The sequence below is a fragment of the Crinia signifera genome, chromosome 3 (genome assembly GCF_055691185.1).
Source record: "Crinia signifera chromosome 3, ASM5569118v1, whole genome shotgun sequence".
NCBI classification, from domain to species: Eukaryota; Metazoa; Chordata; class Amphibia; order Anura; family Myobatrachidae; genus Crinia; species Crinia signifera.
Genome location: NC_139219.1, coordinates 337,166,559 through 337,182,409, shown reverse-complemented (window position 1 = coordinate 337,182,409; position 15,851 = coordinate 337,166,559). Strand labels below are relative to the sequence as shown.

The window sequence follows — 15,851 nt, the reverse complement described above, 5'->3', positions numbered from 1 at the left end:
CTAAAATGGGGTCACTTGTGGGGGGGTTCCACTGTATTGGTGCTTCGGGGGTCTTGCTAATGCGACATAGCACCCACCATTCATTCCGCCACCAAAAATCACTCCTTCCCTTCTGAGTCCTGCCATGCACCCAACTGGTATTTTTTGGTCACACGTGAGGCATTGCCGTACTCGGGAGAAATTGGGGCACAGATTTTGGGGTGCTTTGTCTCCTTCATTCCTTGTGAAAATAAAAAATTTTGAGCCAGAACTGCATTTTTGTGTAAAAAATTACATTTTTTTACACAAAAATGCAGATCTGGCTCAAAATTTTTCATTTTCACAAGGAATGAAGGAGACAAAGCACCCCAAAATCTGTGCCCCAATTTCTCCCGAGTACGGCAATGCCTCATGTGTGACCAAAAAATACCAGTTGGGTGCATGGCAGGACTCAGAAGGGAAGGAGTGATTTTTGGATTTTGCAGCACAGATTCTGGTTGAATGACCCCCGAAACACCCATACAGTGGAACCCCCCCACAAGTGACCCCATTTTGCAAACTACACCCTTCAGGGAATTCATCAAGGGGTATAGTGTACATTTCAAACCCCCCGGGGTTTCACCAATTTTGATACAACTGAGCTGTGAAAATGAAAAATTAATTTTTTTTATTTTCACTGCCCAGTTGTACCACAATTGGTGAAACCCCTGGGGGTTTGAAATGTACACTATACCCCTAGATGAATTCCCTGAAGGGTGTAGTTTGCAAAATGGGGTCACTTGTGGGGGGGTTCCTAACTTTTAGCATCTTATGGTGCCTAGAAACCTACATGGTGCCTAAAAAATAATCTCATAAAAAGGAGGCTCCAAAATCAAGTAGGTGCTCCTTCTATTATGAAGCCTGTGGTTTGGTCACCGTGCACACTAGGGCCACATATAGGATATTTATGAAAACAAAAGAATTGGGGGAATCAATTTTTAGTCACATTTCTCTAGTAAAATCTACTGTATTCGTTAGAAAAATGTATTAAAATTGAAACTCTGCAAAAAAAATGAAATTTTGAAATTTCACCTACACTTTGTTTTAATTCCTGTGAAACACCTAAAGGGTTAACAAACTTCCAAAATGCTGTTTTGAATACTGTGAGGGGTGCAGTTTTTGAAATGGCATCATTTATGGGGGTGTCTCACATACAAGTCCCTCAAAGTCACATCAGAACTGAACTGGTCCCTAAAAAAATCAGTGTTTGAAATTTTCTTGAAAATTTGAGAATTTGCTATTCATATTTTACGCCTCCTAGTGTCCAAAAAAATGAAAAGGAAGTTGAAATAATGATGGCAACATAAAGTAGACATATGGTCTATGTTAGTTATTAACTATTTTGAGTGGTATGATTATTTGTCTCACAAGCAGAAAATTTAACATTTTGCAAATCGCTAAATTTTCCATTTTTTCACGACATTTTGGTATTTTTCACAAAAAAACACAGACTGTATCGACCCAAATTTACCACTAATTTGAAGTACAATGTGTCACGAAAAAACAATCTCAAAATCACTGGGATAAGTAAAAGCAAAAAAAAGTTATCCCCACTTAAGTGAGACATGTCAGATTTGAAAAAAATGGCTCTGTCAGGAACGCAAAAACTAGCTCTGTCAGGAAGGGGTTAAAATAATGACTATTAAATCTATGTCTAGGAATTTTTTTATGGTACTAACTTGAATCTAGTCTTATTTTGTTGACTTGGAACAATCAGTCAGCACATTTGGTTTCTATCTCAAAGGTTTGTGGTTTAATCCCACCCTGGGATATTTTTGACCTTGTGATCATATTTTGAAGAACCTTAGGTAGACAAGTTAAAACATAAAACCACCTCTTGTTATGCAGTATATCTAGACTTCTCTGATACAATTCCTCTTAAAAGTAGTTAATTAGGTAAGTTTTTAGGAAACCATTGAAGCACATTTAAGTGTTTGTACCAATGTGTTTCTTTGTTCTTTAATGGATGAACAGTTTTACTAAATCTCTTTTTTAACATAATAAAAAAGATAGAACTGAGCCAAAATATTAATCTCAGTTTTGTATTGGTTTAATCAACAAATAATTATAAAAAAAACAAAGATAGCAGAGGATGGTTTCGATCCATCGACCTCTGGGTTATGGGCCCAGCACGCTTCCGCTGCGCCACTCTGCTAATCATATAAACAGCTTCAGCTCCTGAAAGCTTACCTCTTGACAAGAAAGTACCAATTTGTTTTTTTGTTACTCAATGGAGGAAGAGTTTTACAAAAGATCTCCAGATGTTGGCCTTTTACACATATTTCAATAAATCATTTTTAGATCACTAATTTGATACAAGTTTAGAGGGGTCTCTGTGGCGCAATCGGTTAGCGTGTTCGGCTGTTAACCGAAAGGTTGGTGGTTCAATCCCACCCAGGGACGTAATCGACTTTTTGGTCACATTTTGGAGAACTAGATGTTGACAAGTTAAAACATTAAATCACCTCTTGTGGTATAGTGTTCCTGATCTTAAGTCACAGAAGCTCCTGAAAGCTCCACTCTTCATCAGAAAGTACCAATGTTTCTCCTCTGTTCTTCAGTAGATAAAGAATCTTACAAAAGCTCTTTAAAATAATGACTATTAAATCTATGTCTAGGAATTTTTTTATGGTACTAACTTGAATCTAGTCTTATTTTGTTGACTTAGAACAATCAGTCAGCACATTTGGTTTCTATCTCAAAGGTTTGTGGTTTAATCCCACCCTGGGATATTTTTGACCTTGTGATCATATTTTGAAGAACCTTAGGTAGACAAGTTAAAACATAAAACCACCTCTTGTTATGCAGTATATCTAGACTTCTCTGATACAATTCCTCTTAAAAGTAGTTAATTAGGTAAGTTTTTAGGAAACCATTGAAGCACATTTAAGTGTTTGTACCAATGTGTTTCTTTGTTCTTTAATGGATGAACAGTTTTACTAAATCTCTTTTTTAACATAATAAAAAAGATAGAACTGAGCCAAAATATTAATCTCAGTTTTGTATTGGTTTAATCAACAAATAATTATAAAAAAAACAAAGATAGCAGAGGATGGTTTCAATCCATCGACCTCTGGGTTATGGGCCCAGCACGCTTCCGCTGCGCCACTCTGCTAATCATATAAACAGCTTCAGCTCCTGAAAGGTTACCTCTTGACAAGAAAGTACCAATTTGTTTTTTTGTTACTCAATGGAGGAAGAGTTTTACAAAAGATCTCCAGATGTTGGCCTTTTACACATATTTCAATAAATCATTTTTAGATCACTAATTTGATACAAGTTTAGAGGGGTCTCTGTGGCGCAATCGGTTAGCGTGTTCGGCTGTTAACCGAAAGGTTGGTGGTTCAATCCCACCCAGGGACGTAATCGACTTTTTGGTCACATTTTGGAGAACTAGATGTTGACAAGTTAAAACATTAAATCACCTCTTGTGGTATAGTGTTCCTGATCTTAAGTCACAGAAGCTCCTGAAAGCTCCACTCTTCATCAGAAAGTACCAATGTTTCTCCTCTGTTCTTCAGTAGATAAAGAATCTTACAAAAGCTCTTTAAAATAATGACTATTAAATCTTGTCTAGGAATTTTTTTATGGTACTAACTTGAATCTTGTCTTATTTTGTTGACTTGGAACAATCAGTCAGCACATTTGGTTTCTATCTCAAAGGTTTGTGGTTTAATCCCACCCAGGGATATTTAAAGAATAAATCATTTTTAGATCACTAATTTGATACAACTTTAGAGGGGTCTCTGTGGCGCGTTCGGCTGTTAACCGAAAGGTTGGTGGTTCAATCCCACCCAGGGACGTAATCGACTTTTTGGTCACATTTTGGAGAACTAGATGTTGACAAGTTAAAACATTAAATCACCTCTTGTGGTATAGTGTTCCTGATCTTAAGTCACAGAAGCTCCTGAAAGCTTCACTCTTCATCAGAAAGTACCAATGTTTCTCCTCTGTTCTTCAGTAGATAAAGAATCTTACAAAAGCTCTTTAAAATAATGACTATTAAATCTATGTCTAGGAATTTTTTTATGGTACTAACTTGAATCTAGTCTTATTTTGTTGACTTGGAACAATCAGTCAGCACATTTGGTTTCTATCTCAAAGGTTTGTGGTTTAATCCCACCCAGGGATATTTAAAGAATAAATCATTTTTAGATCACTAATTTGATACAACTTTAGAGGGGTCTCTGTGGCGCGTTCGGCTGTTAACCGAAAGGTTGGTGGTTCAATCCCAACCAGGGACGTAATCGACTTTTTGGTCACATTTTGGAGAACTAGATGTTGACAAGTTAAAACATTAAATCACCTCTTGTGGTATAGTGTTCCTGATCTTAAGTCACAGAAGCTCCTGAAAGCTTCACTCTTCATCAGAAAGTACCAATGTTTCTCCTCTGTTCTTCAATAGATAAAGAATCTTACAAAAGCTCTTTAAAATAATGACTATTAAATCTATGTCTAGGAATTTTTTTATGGTACTAATTCGAATCTAGTCTTATTTTGTTGACTTGGAACAAACAGTCAGCACATTTGGTTTCTATCTCAAAGGTTTGTGGTTTAATCCCACCCAGGGATATTTTTGACCTTGTGATCATATTTTGAAGAACCTTAGGTAGACAAGTTAAAACGTAAAACCACCTCTTGTTATGCAGTATATCTAGACTTCTCTGATACAATTCCTCTTAAAAGTAGTTAATTAGGTAAGTTTTTAGGAAACCATTGAAGCACATTTTTAGTGTTTGTACCAATGTGTTTCTTTGTTCTTTAATGGATTAACAGTTTTACTAAATCTCTTTTTTAACATAATAAAAAAGATAGAACTGAGCCAAAATATTAATCTCAGTTTTGTATTGGTTTAATCAACAAATAATTATAAAAAAACAAAGATGGCAGAGGATGGTTTCGATCCATCGACCTTTTGGGCCCAGCACGCCTTCGCTGCGCCACTTTGCTAATCATATAAACAGCTTCAGCTCCTGAAAGCTTACCTCTTGACAAGAAAGTACCAATTTGTTTTTTTGTTCTTCAATGGAGGAAGAGTTTTACAAAAGATCTCCAGATGTTGGCCTTTTACACATATTTCAATAAATCATTTTTAGATCACTAATTTGATACAACTTTAGAGGGGTCTCTGTGGCGCAATCGGTTAGCGCGTTCGGCTGTTAACCGAAAGGTTGGTGGTTCAATCCCACCCAGGGACGTAATCGACTTTTTGGTCACATTTTGGAGAACTAGATGTTGACAAGTTAAAACATTAAATCACCTCTTGTGGTATAGTGTTCCTGATCTTAAGTCACAGAAGCTCCTGAAAGCTTCACTCTTCATCAGAAAGTACCAATGTTTCTCCTCTGTTCTTCAGTAGATAAAGAATCTTACAAAAGCTCTTTAAAATAATGACTATTAAATCTATGTCTAGGAATTTTTTTATGGTACTAACTTGAATCTAGTCTTATTTTGTTGACTTGGAACAATCAGTCAGCACATTTGGTTTCTATCTCAAAGGTTTGTGGTTTAATCCCACCCTGGGATATTTTTGACCTTGTGATCATATTTTGAAGAACCTTAGGTAGACAAGTTAAAACATAAAACCACCTCTTGTTATGCAGTATATCTAGACTTCTCTGATACAATTCCTCTTAAAAGTAGTTAATTAGGTAAGTTTTTAGGAAACCATTGAAGCACATTTTAGTGTTTGTACCAATGTGTTTCTTTGTTCTTTAATGGATGAACAGTTTTACTAAATCTCTTTTTTAACATAATAAAAAAGATAGAACTGAGCCAAAATATTAATCTCAGTTTTGTATTGGTTTAATCAACAAATAATTATAAAAAAACAAAGATAGCAGAGGATGGTTTCGATCCATCGACCTCTGGGTTATGGGCCCAGCACGCTTCCGCTGCGCCACTCTGGTAATCATATAAACAGCTTCAGCTCCTGAAAGCTTACCTCTTGACAAGAAAGTACCAATTTGTTTTTTTGTTACTCAATGGAGGAAGAGTTTTACAAAAGATCTCCAGATGTTGACCTTTTACACATATTTCAATAAATCATTTTTAGATCACTAATTTGATACAAGTTTAGAGGGGTCTCTGTGGCGCAATCGGTTAGCGTGTTCGGCTGTTAACCGAAAGGTTGGTGGTTCAATCCCACCCAGGGACGTAATCGACTTTTTGGTCACATTTTGGAGAACTAGATGTTGACAAGTTAAAACATTAAATCACCTCTTGTGGTATAGTGTTCCTGATCTTAAGTCACAGAAGCTCCTGAAAGCTTCACTCTTCATCAGAAAGTACCATTGTTTCTCCTCTGTTCTTCAGTAGATAAAGAATCTTACAAAAGCTCTTTAAAATAATGACTATTAAATCTATGTCTAGGAATTTTTTTATGGTACTAACTTGAATCTAGTCTTATTTTGTTGACTTGGAACAATCAGTCAGCACATTTGGTTTCTATCTCAAAGGTTTGTGGTTTAATCCCACCCAGGGATATTTAAAGAATAAATCATTTTTAGATCACTAATTTGATACAACTTTAGAGGGGTCTCTGTGGTGCGTTCGGCTGTTAACCGAAAGGTTGGTGGTTCAATCCCACCCAGGGACGTAATCGACTTTTTGGTCACATTTTGGAGAACTAGATGTTGACAAGTTAAAACATTAAATCACCTCTTGTGGTATAGTGTTCCTGATCTTAAGTCACAGAAGCTCCTGAAAGCTTCACTCTTCATCAGAAAGTACCAATGTTTCTCCTCTGTTCTTCAGTAGATAAAGAATCTTACAAAAGCTCTTTAAAATAATGACTATTAAATCTATGTCTAGGAATTTTTTTATGGTACTAACTTGAATCTAGTCTTATTTTGTTGACTTGGAACAATCAGTCAGCACATTTGGTTTCTATCTCAAAGGTTTGTGGTTTAATCCCACCCTGGGATATTTTTGACCTTGTGATCATATTTTGAAGAACCTTAGGTAGACAAGTTAAAACATAAAACCACCTCTTGTTATGCAGTATATCTAGACTTCTCTGATACAATTCCTCTTAAAAGTAGTTAATTAGGTAAGTTTTTAGGAAACCATTGAAGCACATTTAAGTGTTTGTACCAATGTGTTTCTTTGTTCTTTAATGGATGAACAGTTTTACTCAATCTCTTTTTTAACATAATAAAAAAGATAGAACTGAGCCAAAATATTAATCTCAGTTTTTTATTGGTTTAATCAACAAATAATTATAAAAAAAACAAAGATAGCAGAGGATGGTTTCGATCCATCGACCTCTGGGTTATGGGCCCAGCACGCTTCCGCTGCGCCACTCTGCTAATCATATAAACAGCTTCAGCTCCTGAAAGCTTACCTCTTGACAAGAAAGTACCAATTTGTTTTTTTGTTACTCAATGGAGGAAGAGTTTTACAAAAGATCTCCAGATGTTGGCCTTTTACACATATTTCAATAAATCATTTTTAGATCACTAATTTGATACAAGTTTAGAGGGGTCTCTGTGGCGCAATCGGTTAGCGTGTTTGGCTGTTAACCGAAAGGTTGGTGGTTCAATCCCACCCAGGGACGTAATCGACTTTTTGGTCACATTTTGGAGAACTAGATGTTGACAAGTTAAAACATTAAATCACCTCTTGTGGTATAGTGTTCCTGATCTTAAGTCACAGAAGCTCCTGAAAGCTTCACTCTTCATCAGAAAGTACCAATGTTTCTCCTCTGTTCTTCAGTAGATAAAGAATCTTACAAAAGCTCTTTAAAATAATGACTATTAAATCTATGTCTAGGAATTTTTTTATGGTACTAACTTGAATCTAGTCTTATTTTGTTGACTTGGAACAATCAGTCAGCACATTTGGTTTCTATCTCAAAGGTTTGTGGTTTAATCCCACCCTGGGATATTTTTGACCTTGTGATCATATTTTGAAGAACCTTAGGTAGACAAGTTAAAACATAAAACCACCTCTTGTTATGCAGTATATCTAGACTTCTCTGATACAATTCCTCTTAAAAGTAGTTAATTAGGTAAGTTTTTAGGAAACCATTGAAGCACATTTAAGTGTTTGTACCAATGTGTTTCTTTGTTCTTTAATGGATGAACAGTTTTACTAAATCTCTTTTTTAACATAATAAAAAAGATAGAACTGAGCCAAAATATTAATTTCAGTTTTGTATTGGTTTAATCAACAAATAATTATAAAAAAAACAAAGATAGCAGAGGATGGTTTCGATCCATCGACCTCTGGGTTATGGGCCCAGCACGCTTCCGCTGCGCCACTCTGCTAATCATATAAACAGCTTCAGCTCCTGAAAGCTTACCTCTTGACAAGAAAGTACCAATTTGTTTTTTTGTTCTTCAATGGAGGAAGAGTTTTACAAAAGATCTCCAGATGTTGGCCTTTTACACATATTTCAATAAATCATTTTTAGATCACTAATTTGATACAAGTTTAGAGGGGTCTCTGTGGCGCAATCGGTTAGCGTGTTCGGCTGTTAACCGAAAGGTTGGTGGTTCAATCCCACCCAGGGACGTAATCGACTTTTTGGTCACATTTTGGAGAACTAGATGTTGACAAGTTAAAACATTAAATCACCTCTTGTGGTATAGTGTTCCTGATCTTAAGTCACAGAAGCTCCTGAAAGCTCCACTCTTCATCAGAAAGTACCAATGTTTCTCCTCTGTTCTTCAGTAGATAAAGAATCTTACAAAAGCTCTTTAAAATAATGACTATTAAATCTATGTCTAGGAATTTTTTTATGGTACTAACTTGAATCTAGTCTTATTTTGTTGACTTGGAACAATCAGTCAGCACATTTGGTTTCTATCTCAAAGGTTTGTGGTTTAATCCCACCCAGGGATATTTAAAGAATAAATCATTTTTAGATCACTAATTTGATACAACTTTAGAGGGGTCTCTGTGGCGCGTTCGGCTGTTAACCGAAAGGTTGGTGGTTCAATCCCACCCAGGGACGTAATCGACTTTTTGGTCACATTTTGGAGAACTAGATGTTGACAAGTTAAAACATTAAATCACCTCTTGTGGTATAGTGTTCCTGATCTTAAGTCACAGAAGCTCCTGAAAGCTTCACTCTTCATCAGAAAGTACCAATGTTTCTCCTCTGTTCTTCAGTAGATAAAGAATCTTACAAAAGCTCTTTAAAATAATGACTATTAAATCTATGTCTAGGAATTTTTTTATGGTACTAACTTGAATCTAGTCTTATTTTGTTGCCTTGTGATCATATTTTGAAGAACCTTAGGTAGACAAGTTAAAACATAAAACCACCTCTTGTTATGCAGTATATCTAGACTTCTCTGAACAATTCCTCTTAAAAGTAGTTAATTAGGTAAGTTTTTAGGAAACCATTGAAGCACATTTAAGTGTTTGTACCAATGTGTTTCTTTGTTCTTTAATGGATGAACAGTTTTACTAAATCTCTTTTTTAACATAATAAAAAAGATAGAACTGAGCCAAAATATTAATCTCAGTTTTGTATTGGTTTAATCAACAAATAATTATAAAAAAAACAAAGATAGCAGAGGATGGTTTCGATCCATCGACCTCTGGGTTATGGGCCCAGCACGCTTCCGCTGCGCCACTCTGCTAATCATATAAACAGCTTCAGCTCCTGAAAGCTTACCTCTTGACAAGAAAGTACCAATTTGTTTTTTTGTTCTTCAATGGAGGAAGAGTTTTACAAAAGATCTCCAGATGTTGGCCTTTTACACATATTTCAATAAATCATTTTTAGATCACTAATTTGATACAACTTTAGAGGGGTCTCTGTGGCGCGTTCGGCTGTTAACCGAAAGGTTGGTGGTTCAATCCCACCCAGGGACGTAATCGACTTTTTGGTCACATTTTGGAGAACTAGATGTTGACAAGTTAAAACATGAAATCACCTCTTGTGGTATAGTGTTCCTGATCTTAAGTCACAGAAGCTCCTGAAAGCTTCACTCTTCATCAGAAAGTACCAATGTTTCTCCTCTGTTCTTCAGTAGATAAAGAATCTTACAAAAGCTCTTTAAAATAATGACTATTAAATCTATGTCTAGGAATTTTTTTATGGTACTAACTTGAATCTAGTCTTATTTTGTTGACTTGGAACAATCAGTCAGCACATTTGGTTTCTATCTCAAAGGTTTGTGGTTTAATCCCACCCTGGGATATTTTTGACCTTGTGATCATATTTTGAAGAACCTTAGGTAGACAAGTTAAAACATAAAACCACCTCTTGTTATGCAGTATATCTAGACTTCTCTGATACAATTCCTCTTAAAAGTAGTTAATTAGGTAAGTTTTTAGGAAACCATTGAAGCACATTTAAGTGTTTGTACCAATGTGTTTCTTTGTTCTTTAATGGATGAACAGTTTTACTAAATCTCTTTTTTAACATAATAAAAAAGATAGAACTGAGCCAAAATATTAATCTCATTTTTGTATTGGTTTAATCAACAAATAATTATAAAAAAAACAAAGATAGCAGAGGATGGTTTCGATCCATCGACCTCTGGGTTATGGGCCCAGCACGCTTCCGCTGCGCCACTCTGCTAATCATGTAAACAGCTTCAGCTCCTGAAAGCTTACCTCTTGACAAGAAAGTACCAATTTGTTTTTTTGTTCTTCAATGGAGGAAGAGTTTTACAAAAGATCTCCAGATGTTGGCCTTTTACACATATTTCAATAAATCATTTTTAGATCACTAATTTGATACAACTTTAGAGGGGTCTCTGTGGCACAATCGGTTAGCGCGTTCGGCTGTTAACCGAAAGGTTGGTGGTTCAATCCCACCCAGGGACGTAATCGACTTTTTGGTCACATTTTGGAGAACTAGATGTTGACAAGTTAAAACATTAAATCACCTCTTGTGGTATAGTGTTCCTGATCTTAAGTCACAGAAGCTCCAGAAAGCTTCACTCTTCATCAGAAAGTACCAATGTTTCTCCTCTGTTCTTCAGTAGATAAAGAATCTTACAAAAGCTCTTTAAAATAATGACTATTAAATCTATGTCTAGGAATTTTTTTATGGTACTAACTTGAATCTAGTCTTATTTTGTTGACTTGGAACAATCAGTCAGCACATTTGGTTTCTATCTCAAAGGTTTGTGGTTTAATCCCACCCAGGGATATTTTTGACCGTGTGATCATATTTTGAAGAACCTTAGGTAGACAAGTTAAAACATAAAACCACCCTTTGTTATGCAGTATATCTAGACTTCACTGATACAATTCCTCTTAAAAGTAGTTAATTACGTAAGTTTTTAGGAAACCATTGAAGCACATTTTAGTGTTTGTACCAATGTGTTTCTTTGTTCTTTAATGGATGAACAGTTTTAATAAATCTCTTTTTTAACATAATAAAAAAGATAGAACTGAGCCAAAATATTAATCTCAGTTTTGTATTGGTTTAATCAACAAATAATTATAAAAAAACAAAGATAGCAGAGGATGGTTTCGATCCATCGACCTCTGGGTTATGGGCCCAGCACGCTTCCGCTGCGCCACTCTGCTAATCATATAAACAGCTTCAGCTCCTGAAAGCTTACCTCTTGACAAGAAAGTACCAATTTGTTTTTTTGTTCTTCAATGGAGGAAGAGTTTTACAAAAGATCTCCAGATGTTGGCCTTTTACACATATTTCAATAAATCATTTTTAGATCACTAATTTGATACAACTTTAGAGGGGTCTCTGTGGCGCAATCGGTTAGCGCGTTCAGCTGTTAACCGAAGGGTTGGTGGTTCAATCCCACCCAGGGACGTAATCGACTTTTTGGTCACATTATGGAGAACTAGATGTTGACAAGTTAAAACATTAAATCACCTCTTGTGGTATAGTGTTCCTGATCTTAAGTCACAGAAGCTCCTGAAAGCTTCACTCTTCATCAGAAAGTACCAATGTTTCTCCTCTGTTCTTCAGTAGATAAAGAATCTTACAAAAGCTCTTTAAAATAATGACTATTAAATCTATGTCTAGGAATTTTTTTATGGTACTAACTTGAATCTAGTCTTATTTTGTTGACTTGGAACAATCAGTCAGCACATTTGGTTTCTATCTCAAAGGTTTGTGGTTTAATCCCACCCAGGGATATTTTTGACCGTGTGATCATATTTTGAAAAACCTTAGGTAGACAAGTTAAAACATAAAACCACCTCTTGTTATGCAGTATATCTAGACTTCACTGATACAATTCCTCTTAAAAGTAGTTAATTACGTAAGTTTTTAGGAAACCATTGAAGCACATTTTAGTGTTTGTACCAATGTGTTTCTTTGTTCTTTAATGGATGAAAAGTTTTACTAAATCTCTTTTTTAACATAATAAAAAAGATAGAACTGAGCCAAAATATTAATCTCAGTTTTGTATTGGTTTAATCAACAAATAATTATAAAAAAAAACAAAGATAGCAGAGGATGGTTTCGATCCATCGACCTCTGGGTTATGGGCCCAGCACGCTTCCGCTGCGCCACTCTGCTAATCATATAAACAGCTTCAGCTCCTGAAAGCTTACCTCTTGACAAGAAAGTACCAATTTGTTTTTTTGTTCTTCAATGGAGGAAGAGTTTTACAAAAGATCTCCAGATGTTGGCCTTTTACACATATTTCAATAAATCATTTTTAGATCACTAATTTGATACAACTTTAGAGGGGTCTCTGTGGCGCAATCGGTTAGCGCGTTCGGCTGTTAACCGAAAGGTTGGTGGTTCAATCCCACCCAGGGACGTAATCAACTTTTTGGTCACATTTTGGAGAACTAGATGTTGACAAGTTAAAACATTAAATCATCTCTTGTGGTATAGTGTTCCTGATCTTAAGTCACAGAAGCTCCTGAAAGCTTCACTCTTCATCAGAAAGTACCAATGTTTCTCCTCTGTTCTTCAGTAGATAAAGAATCTTACAAAAGCTCTTTAAAATAATGACTATTAAATCTATGTCTAGGAATTTTTTTATGGTACTAACTTGAATCTAGTCTTATTTTGTTGACTTGGAACAATCAGTCAGCACATTTGGTTTCTATCTCAAAGGTTTGTGGTTTAATCCCACCCAGGGATATTTTTGACCTTGTGATCATATTTTGAAGAACCTTAGGTAGACAAGTTAAAACATAAAACCACCTCTTGTTATGCAGTATATCTAGACTTCTCTGATACAATTCCTCTTAAAAGTAGTTAATTACGTAAGTTTTTAGGAAACCATTGAAGCACATTTTAGTGTTTGTACCAATGTGTTTCTTTGTTCTTTAATGGATGAACAGTTTTACTAAATCTCTTTTTTAACATAATAAAAAAGATAGAACTGAGCCAAAATATTAATCTCAGTTTTGTATTGGTTTAATCAACAAATAATTATAAAAAAAAACAAAGATAGCAGAGGATGGTTTCGATCCATCGACCTCTGGGTTATGGGCCCAGCACGCTTACGCTGCGCCACTCTGCTAATCATATAAACAGCTTCAGCTCCTGAAAGCTTACCTCTTGACAAGAAAGTACCAATTTGTTTTTTTGTTCTTCAATGGAGGAAGAGTTTTACAAAAGATCTCCAGATGTTGGCCTTTTACACATATTTCAATAAATCATTTTTAGATCACTAATTTGATACAACTTTAGAGGGGTCTCTGTGGCGCAATCGGTTAGCGCGTTCGGCTGTTAACCGAAAGGTTGGTGGTTCAATCCCACCCAGGGACGTAATCAACTTTTTGGTCACATTTTGGAGAACTAGATGTTGACAAGTTAAAACATTAAATCACCTCTTGTGGTATAGTGTTCCTGATCTTAAGTCACAGAAGCTCCTGAAAGCTTCACTCTTCATCAGAAAGTACCAATGTTTCTCCTCTGTTCTTCAGTAGATAAAGAATCTTACAAAAGCTCTTTAAAATAATGACTATTAAATCTATGTCTAGGAATTTTTTTATGGTACTAACTTGAATCTAGTCTTATTTTGTTGACTTGGAACAATCAGTCAGCACATTTGGTTTCTATCTCAAAGGTTTGTGGTTTAATCCCACCCTGGGATATTTTTGACCTTGTGATCATATTTTGAAGAACCTTAGGTAGACAAGTTAAAACATAAAACCACCTCTTGTTATGCAGTATATCTAGACTTCTCTGATACAATTCCTCTTAAAAGTAGTTAATTAGGTAAGTTTTTAGGAAACCATTGAAGCACATTTTAGTGTTTGTACCAATGTGTTTCTTTGTTCTTTAATGGATGAACAGTTTTACTAAATCTCTTTTTTAACATAATAAAAAAGATAGAACTGAGCCAAAATATTAATCTCAGTTTTGTATTGGTTTAATCAACAAATAATTATAAAAAAAAACAAAGATAGCAGAGGATGGTTCCGATCCATCGACCTCTGGGTTATGGGCCCAGCACGCTTCCGCTGCGCCACTCTGCTAATCATATAAACAGCTTCAGCTCCTGAAAGCTTACCTCTTGACAAGAAAGTACCAATTTGTTTTTTTGTTCTTCAATGGAGGAAGAGTTTTACAAAAGATCTCCAGATGTTGGCCTTTTACACATATTTCAATAAATCATTTTTAGATCACTAATTTGATACAACTTTAGAGGGGTCTCTGTGGCGCAATCGGTTAGCGCGTTCGGCTGTTAACCGAAAGGTTGGTGGTTCAATCCCACCCAGGGACGTAATCAACTTTTTGGTCACATTTTGGAGAACTAGATGTTGACAAGTTAAAACATTAAATCACCTCTTGTGGTATAGTGTTCCTGATCTTAAGTCACAGAAGCTCCTGAAAGCTTCACTCTTCATCAGAAAGTACCAATGTTTCTCCTCTGTTCTTCAGTAGATAAAGAATCTTACAAAAGCTCTTTAAAATAATGACTATTAAATCTATGTCTAGGAATTTTTTTATGGTACTAACTTGAATCTAGTCTTATTTTGTTGACTTGGAACAATCAGTCAGCACATTTGGTTTCTATCTCAAAGGTTTGTGGTTTAATCCCACCCTGGGATATTTTTGACCTTGTGATCATATTTTGAAGAACCTTAGGTAGACAAGTTAAAACATAAAACCACCTCTTGTTATGCAGTATATCTAGACTTCTCTGATACAATTCCTCTTAAAAGTAGTTAATTAGGTAAGTTTTTAGGAAACCATTGAAGCACATTTTAGTGTTTGTACCAATGTGTTTCTTTGTTCTTTAATGGATGAACAGTTTTACTAAATCTCTTTTTTAACATAATAAAAAAGATAGAACTGAGCCAAAATATTAATCTCAGTTTTGTATTGGTTTAATCAACAAATAATTATAAAAAAAAACAAAGATAGCAGAGGATGGTTTCGATCCATCGACCTCTGGGTTATGGGCCCAGCACGCTTCCGCTGCGCCACTCTGCTAATCATATAAACAGCTTCAGCTCCTGAAAGCTTACCTCTTGACAAGAAAGTACCAATTTGTTTTTTTGTTCTTCAATGGAGGAAGAGTTTTACAAAAGATCTCCAGATGTTGGCCTTTTACACATATTTCAATAAATCATTTTTAGATCACTAATTTGATACAACTTTAGAGGGGTCTCTGTGGCGCAATCGGTTAGCGCGTTCGGCTGTTAACCGAAAGGTTGGTGGTTCAATCCCACCCAGGGACGTAATCAACTTTTTGGTCACATTTTGGAGAACTAGATGTTGACAAGTTAAAACATTAAATCACCTCTTGTGGTATAGTGTTCCTGATCTTAAGTCACAGAAGCTCCTGAAAGCTTCACTCTTCATCAGAAAGTACCAATGTTTCTCCTCTGTTCTTCAGTAGATAAAGAATCTTACAAAAGCTCTTTAAAATAATGACTATTAAATCTATGTCTAGGAATTTTTTTATGGTACTAACTTGAAT

The 15,851-nt window shown here is 35.5% G+C and overlaps 10 non-coding genes across 10 annotated transcripts; all 10 read left to right on the top strand.

Moving 5' to 3' along the window:
- The first annotated feature begins 2,347 nt into the window (after nucleotides 1-2,347).
- Nucleotides 2,348-2,421, top strand: TRNAN-GUU (transfer RNA asparagine (anticodon GUU)). Its single transcript has one exon. It is a non-coding gene; the product is annotated as a tRNA-Asn (tRNA).
- An 886-nt stretch (nucleotides 2,422-3,307) lies between these two features.
- On the top strand, nucleotides 3,308-3,381 carry TRNAN-GUU (transfer RNA asparagine (anticodon GUU)). The gene has a single exon. It is a non-coding gene; the product is annotated as a tRNA-Asn (tRNA).
- A 1,761-nt stretch (nucleotides 3,382-5,142) lies between these two features.
- Nucleotides 5,143-5,216, top strand: TRNAN-GUU (transfer RNA asparagine (anticodon GUU)). Its single transcript has one exon. It is a non-coding gene; the product is annotated as a tRNA-Asn (tRNA).
- Nucleotides 5,217-6,101: 885 nt separating this feature from the next.
- Nucleotides 6,102-6,175, top strand: TRNAN-GUU (transfer RNA asparagine (anticodon GUU)). Its single transcript has one exon. It is a non-coding gene; the product is annotated as a tRNA-Asn (tRNA).
- Nucleotides 6,176-8,462: 2,287 nt separating this feature from the next.
- TRNAN-GUU (transfer RNA asparagine (anticodon GUU)) lies at nucleotides 8,463-8,536 on the top strand. The gene has a single exon. It is a non-coding gene; the product is annotated as a tRNA-Asn (tRNA).
- A 2,196-nt stretch (nucleotides 8,537-10,732) lies between these two features.
- On the top strand, nucleotides 10,733-10,806 carry TRNAN-GUU (transfer RNA asparagine (anticodon GUU)). Its single transcript has one exon. It is a non-coding gene; the product is annotated as a tRNA-Asn (tRNA).
- A 1,846-nt stretch (nucleotides 10,807-12,652) lies between these two features.
- Nucleotides 12,653-12,726, top strand: TRNAN-GUU (transfer RNA asparagine (anticodon GUU)). The gene has a single exon. It is a non-coding gene; the product is annotated as a tRNA-Asn (tRNA).
- An 887-nt stretch (nucleotides 12,727-13,613) lies between these two features.
- TRNAN-GUU (transfer RNA asparagine (anticodon GUU)) lies at nucleotides 13,614-13,687 on the top strand. The gene has a single exon. It is a non-coding gene; the product is annotated as a tRNA-Asn (tRNA).
- An 887-nt stretch (nucleotides 13,688-14,574) lies between these two features.
- TRNAN-GUU (transfer RNA asparagine (anticodon GUU)) lies at nucleotides 14,575-14,648 on the top strand. Its single transcript has one exon. It is a non-coding gene; the product is annotated as a tRNA-Asn (tRNA).
- Nucleotides 14,649-15,535: 887 nt separating this feature from the next.
- Nucleotides 15,536-15,609, top strand: TRNAN-GUU (transfer RNA asparagine (anticodon GUU)). The gene has a single exon. It is a non-coding gene; the product is annotated as a tRNA-Asn (tRNA).
- Nucleotides 15,610-15,851: the final 242 nt, after the last annotated feature.